The sequence below is a fragment of the Girardinichthys multiradiatus genome, chromosome 11 (assembly GCF_021462225.1).
Source record: "Girardinichthys multiradiatus isolate DD_20200921_A chromosome 11, DD_fGirMul_XY1, whole genome shotgun sequence".
NCBI classification, from domain to species: Eukaryota; Metazoa; Chordata; class Actinopteri; order Cyprinodontiformes; family Goodeidae; genus Girardinichthys; species Girardinichthys multiradiatus.
Window position 1 is genome coordinate 36,432,095 of NC_061804.1, and position 6,564 is coordinate 36,438,658.

At 40.5% G+C, this 6,564-nt stretch overlaps 1 long non-coding RNA gene across 1 annotated transcript; it reads right to left on the reverse strand.

Moving 5' to 3' along the window:
• Nucleotides 1-3,679: 3,679 nt before the first annotated feature.
• On the reverse strand, nt 3,680-4,831 carry LOC124876949. The gene is made up of 3 exons (XR_007040412.1): nt 4,680-4,831; nt 4,537-4,604; nt 3,680-3,975 (listed from the first exon to the last, which is right to left on the reverse strand). It is a non-coding gene; the product is annotated as an uncharacterized LOC124876949 (long non-coding RNA).
• Between the last annotated feature and the right edge of the window lie 1,733 nt (nt 4,832-6,564).

Genomic DNA, 6,564 nt, shown 5'->3' on the forward strand with positions numbered 1-6,564 from the left:
TGGCACAAGTATGACAGCAGCTTAGGGCCTGAGCAGCAACTAAGTTTAAATGGACTGGGAACCTTGGGCCCATGTGTTCCCAGTCACCAGATGACATCTAGCCACTAACATTTACCTGAAATACAGGATGTCAGGAAGCAAAGACGGTCATGTCATCACAAAAGGAACCTTACCAGTTCTGGGAATAATAGTGGTCAAGAAACATGCCACAAGCTTGTTACCAGTTACGGAAATGTCTGGTTTCTCTCCAATTTGCTTGGGGACAATTGTCCAAATATTAGTAGGGGAGTAAATATATATTTGAGCCAGTATGGATAACTTTGAACCTGTGTAGATTGGAAACTTCCACAAAAAATTCAGATTTGTGGATTCAATTCTTGTTTTCTTTAAACAATGAATTTGTACTGTTGAGTCCCAAAATATTAATAATCCTGGCAGATTTAAGTTTAAGGTATTCTTTTAACTTTGTCAACATGTTTCTTCTGACTGGTAGTAACATTAACCTTTGAGAGTGGCCCAGAGTTCCAACTTTAATCTGATAAGGAATCTGTTTGGGAAACTAAAGATTAGGGGGATGGCAAGAAGACCTTCCGACCTCAATTCAATTCAATTCAATTCAATTCAAAGATACTTTATTGATCCCCGAGGGGAAATTAGAATCAAAGACGTGGAGCTCTTCACCAAAGATAAATCATCAAAATACAAGTGGAAACATGCTAAAAGGTGTTCAGTGCTTATAGGAAAGGAATGATTGTTGTAATACAAATACAGATTTTTCCATTGGTTATAATTATTTAGAGGAATATGCCATTAATCATATACAGTAAATGTAAACAAAACGGGTTCGGTAATTATTTTCTATACTTTATTAATCCCAAATGGAAATTAAATGTTGTTATAGCTCATATTATGAAGGTTTCCTCAAAGAGCCGTTGTAGATGCTGATGGCTGTGGGCAGGAAGGATCTCCTGTAGCGCTCCGTCTTACAGCAGATCTGAAGAAGCCTCTGACTGAAGACACTCTGTTGTTGTAGGACAGTCTCATGAAGAGGATGCTCAGGGTTCTCCATAATGTTCTTCATTTTATGAAGAATCCTTATTTGCACAATGATCTCCAGGGGTTCCAGAGGAGTCCCCAGAACAGAGGCAGCCTTTTTCATCAGCTTGTTGAGCTTTTTTTAAGTCCGTGGTTCTGTTGCTGCTTCCCCAGCAGATGATGGTAGAAGAGATCACACTTTCCACAACAGACTTATAGAAGATATGCAGCATCTTGCTGCAGACACCAAAGGACCTAAGCTTCCTCAAGAAGTACAGTCTGCTCTGTCCCTTCTTGTAGATGGCTTCACAGTTGCATCTCCACTCTAGTCTGTTGTCCAGGTGAACACCGAGGTATTTATACTCCTCCACCACCTCCACTTCTTCTCCCATGATAGAATTAGTTTTTGACTTATTCCTATTTCTCTTAAAATCTACAATCATCTCCTTTGTTTTAGTCACGTTTAAAATGAGATGATTGTTTCCACACCATGCCACAAAGCGGTCCACCACCTTCCTGTACTCAGCTTCTTGTCCATCTCTGATCCACCCCATGACTGCAGAATCATCCGAGTATTTCTGCAGATGACAGGAGTCTGTCTTGTACTGGAAGTCTGATGTGTACAGAGTGAAAAGGAATGGTGAGAGTACAGTCCCCTGTGGTGCTCCTGTGCTGCTGACTACCTGGTTAGACACACAATCCTTCAGTCTCATAAACTGTGGTCTGTTTGTCAGGTAGTCTTTGATCCAGGAAATTGTTGAGGCCTCCACCTGAGTCTTCTGGGGTTTCTGACAAAGCAAATCAGGTTGGATTGTATTAAATGCACTGGAGAAATCCAAGAACATGATCCTCAAAGTGCTACTGGCTTTGTCCAGAATACAGTGGGTTTGTTGAAGCAGGTGTATGATGGCATCTTCAACTCCAACTCCACAGCGATAAGCAAACTGAAGGGGGTCCTGATGGTTTACTGTTTGCTTACTCAGGTGGGCCAACAGGAGTCTCTCTAGGACCTTCATGATGTGAGATGTCAGGGCAACAGGTCTATAGTCATTGAGGACTGATGGGTGAGTTTTCTTTGGTACCGGAACAAGACAGGAGGTCTTCCACAACACCGGAACCTTCTTCTGGGCCAGGCTAAGGTTGAAGAGGTGCTGCAGAATCCCACAGAGCTGCTCTGCACAGGCCTTCAGGACTCTAGGGCTGACATGATCTGGACCTGCAGCCTTATTCCTATTCAGTCTCTCCAGTTGTCTCTTCACTTGACTTCTTGAGACACACAGGTGGAAGGGGGAAGCAAAGGAAGTATCAGCATCTTCTGATATGGTTGAAGGCAAACATGTAGAAGCAGAAGGGTCTAGGGCTGAGGTGGAAGATAAAAAATGTGAGGTGTTACTGGACAGCTGTGGGTCCTGTGGGTCAAAAGAAGGTGGAATGTCTGTTTGGCTGTGAGCAGGAGAGGAGGATGCGAAGCTTGTTTCTGAACAGAACCTATTGAAGAATGTGTTCAATTCATTGGCTCTGTCCAGACCTCCATTGGTCCGATCTTCCTTCTGCTTGAAGCCTGTGATCTTCTTCATCCCTGTCCACACATCTCTGATATTGTTTTGCTGGAGCTTGCTCTCCAGCTTCTTCTTGTACACCTCCTTGCTGTCTCTTATTTTTACTTTAAGTTGCTTCTGTATACTCCTCAATAATTCTGTCTCCCTCTCTGAAGGCTCTTTTTTTCTTCTTTTCTTGAATGGACATTAGACCAGTGGAAATCTGATGAGTCCAAGTTTGAGATCTTTGGTTCCAACCACCGTCTTTGTGCGGCGCAGAAGAGGTGAACAGATGGACTCTACACGCCTGGTTCCCACCGTGAAGCATGGAGGAGGAGGTGTGATGGTGTGGGGGTGCTTTGCTGGTGACACTGTTAGGGATTTATTCAAAATTGAAGGCATACTGAACCAGCATGGCTACCACAGCATTTTGCAGCAGCATGCTATTCCATCCGGTGTGTGTTTAGTTGGACCATCATTTATTTTTCAACAGGACAATGACCCCAAACACACCTCCAGGCTGTGTAAGGGCTATTTGACCAAGAAGGAGAGTGATGGGGTGCTGCGCCAGATGACCTGGCCTCCACAGTCACCGGACCTGAACCCAAATGGTTTGGGGTGAGCTGGACGCAGAGTGACGGCAAAAGGGCCAACAAGTGTTAAGCATTTCTGGGAACTCCTTCAAGACTGTTGGAAAACCATTTCAGGAGACTACCTCTTGAAGCTCATCAACAGAATGCCAAGAGTGTGTGGAGCAGTAATCAAAGCAAAAGGTGGCTACATTAAAGAACCTAGAATATAAGACATATTTTCAGTTGTTTCACACTTTTTTGTTCAGTATATAATTAATAGTTTTGATGCCTTCAGTGTGAAGCTACAATATTCATAGTCATGAAAATAAAGAAAACTCTTTGAATGAGAATGTAACCAGCACTAGAAGGGTTACTTTATTTAAACCTGATAATAATAGATGGCAGGTAAATCAATTTACTTTGATGACTAATACCAACACTACACAAGCATAGAGAAAACTGGGCCTGATCAGAAGATTTCTAAATTCATGGGAGCCTAGGTGTGAGTAACAACAGAAGAGAACACACAATGTCTATGAAAAAGAGTAGTTTAATATAGTGAACATTTGTGGATCCACATTTACAAATAAACAAAAATTGCGCACTTTGTTTTAAAAAAAAAAACAACAAAATAAAATAACATTAATAACCCAGTCTTTTCGATACATCTGTCAAATATTCATTCAATGTCTCACAGCCAGTGACCGGTCGGGTTACAATCTACCAGTTCAGTCGGTCCTCTGGGCTGGGGCTCGCCAGTTCAGGAGAGGATGATCTGGTGGTTTCGAGGCACCACAGGCCAAAAGTGGACTATAACCAAAAAACCTGACCTGGAACAAGGCCAAAGTAAAGCATCTTAAAATACAGGATGCTAATATCAATAAAGCTTAAGCTACATTTCAAAGAGATCTTTCATAATTTCTCAAGTTTTTTTCATGTTGTACAACAATATTCAAGTTATCAGAGTTCAATATTACCAACATATCAATAAACTAAAGAAATTAGCTTATATGTGGTAAAAAATATATATATATTTCAATCTAAAAGTGCCAATGAGGTACATCTATAACACTATATTTAACATCAGAATGTGAATTTGAAGCTCATATTAGCTCTGACTTACTCAGAACAGAAAGTTCCCAAGCAATGCCAACAGAAAAGCACATTACAGCACCATGAACCATAAATTAGCACCATTGAAATATTAGAACATGCGCTAATAGAAAAATAAGTGTAACTGCATAGAAAAAATACAACATACACAATAAAAATAATAATACAAAAACTTACAATACAATTATATTTTTATTAAATTTGATCAGTTACTAGGTATTTTAGCCAATTTTCAGCAATTTTACCGAGCCAACTGCCGAGCGCGTGCGATCACTCACCGATGCTTCGATGCTACACGACTACACGGGGATTTTTTCGGGCTTCAGCCGTTCACAAGGGAAGCTTTCTGAGATTTAATAAAACGGATTTACTATTTTGAATTATATATTTTGCGAAACTATTTTAACATTGTTTTTCTTACCTATTTCCAAGATTCTTCATCGAATTTGACAAGATTTCCAGGCTATTAGCGAAAACAACCGTCAGCTCTGAGCTCTCAAGCGTGTCTAACACAATCTGAGCAAAATCTCAGCACAGCCGTTAAAGGGGCGGGCCAATCAACCTTATTGGCTGATGTGAAATCAGGCTGTGCCAGCTACTGGTTGTTTAATCCGTCACTAAAAGCAATCACTAAAGGCATATTTCACAGTTTTTAAAGATTTTTAGCATTTCTTATCTATACTTATGAACATATTTATTAACTTATTTTTAACTTTATTACTTTTCAACTCTTATTGTAGAATAAGACATGAAATCCATTTATACTTTTTATTCTTGTTGTAGAAGAAAACATTAAATCAACATCATTCATTTTTTCTTGTGTTTTTAACACTGGGTTACAAGAAGGTGTGTCCAAACTTTTGGTCTGTACTGTATATAACTGTTACTAAAAAATTACTAAGGCGCTCCTGGCAGAGCAAGCTGAAGATCTGAGGCAGAAGCAAAACAACGAGGAGAGATGTTTATGGGGAGTTTCATAATACGTGTTCTGCCTTTAACACCTAATGATTCTGCAGCTGTTTACCTCCTCAAATTTTAATTGGCACAACTCATGTAGATGTGGAATTATTTACATGGAGGACCAAAAATGCAAATAGAATAAAATGGGGACATGTTTAAAAAGTCCCTAGATTCCCCTGACTCCCTCTGACAGCTACAAACTACATATCATTACTGCTAAAAGCAGTTTTCAGCTTTATAGGTCTGCTTTTTCCCTAGAACCAATGCAAAAATACCTCTTCCAATGGAAATCTAATATTTTCAAGCTGCACTCAGTCACAAATTCTTTTGTGTATCAAGAGACTACCTGTTGGCCTTGCCTGAAATTTGCCAGGAAAAAGTGAAAAATCAACTGTAAGTGAAATTGCAACAAGGTCAGAGTAGAAACAAAATTTCAGCTGTGATTTAGCTTCAAAGTATTGTGAAGAAAACATACAAATAATACAAGACGAACCAGGGAAGCCGAAGCAGACAGATGGCAGCATCTGAAGGCAAAGCAAAATGAGAAGAAGAAATATGACTATGAGTGCACCACAGAAAGATGATGCAATAAAGCTTTAACTCTACAGAGAAAGACTGAGCAGAAAGAGCAGAAGATGAATGGACAGAGGGAGTGAAATAAACAAGAAATTGGTGGGAAAGAAATGCTTTTAAGAAACGCGGGGCAGCAAGCGGCTGTTCATAACTGCACATTTACTGAGGATGCAAACATGGAACGATGGAGGGGGAGGGATGGGGGCATAGAAGTGGGTGGGTTGGCGCCCATCACGAGCCCAAAGCAATGAAACATTACGCCAAGATAATGAAGATGGTTCTGCTCGGTCACACTCCACATTAGCCTGGAGTCAGACCGACCCCAAAGTGTCAACAAGTTAATAGACTGGATATCTGTGACTCTTTCACACTGTTGCTCTCCTCCACAAACACCTATTATTTACAAGATTCCTGTGGATAAATGAACAGAGATACCTCTACATGGAAATTAATAACAGGGTGAGTCTGAGCTTCAGCAAGACGTGGAAGTTTCAGAAAGATCCTAGAATCATGTGAGTTTGTTCTGTGTGTCTCTCTGCTGCCCTGTGATGAAGCGGCAACCTGTCCAGAGCCTACCTTGCCTGTCGCCCAATGACCGCTGCAGACAGGCACCGGCCCCTCCCCCCTGCAGTAATAAGCTGGTAAAGACAATCAATGAGTGATAGAATCATGTGACATGTTGAGAAAGATGCCACAAGCTTGATTCTTCTAGTTTAAGTAAGAGATGATTTTTAGATCAAGAATATATTTCATTTTCTAGCCATTTCTTCTTA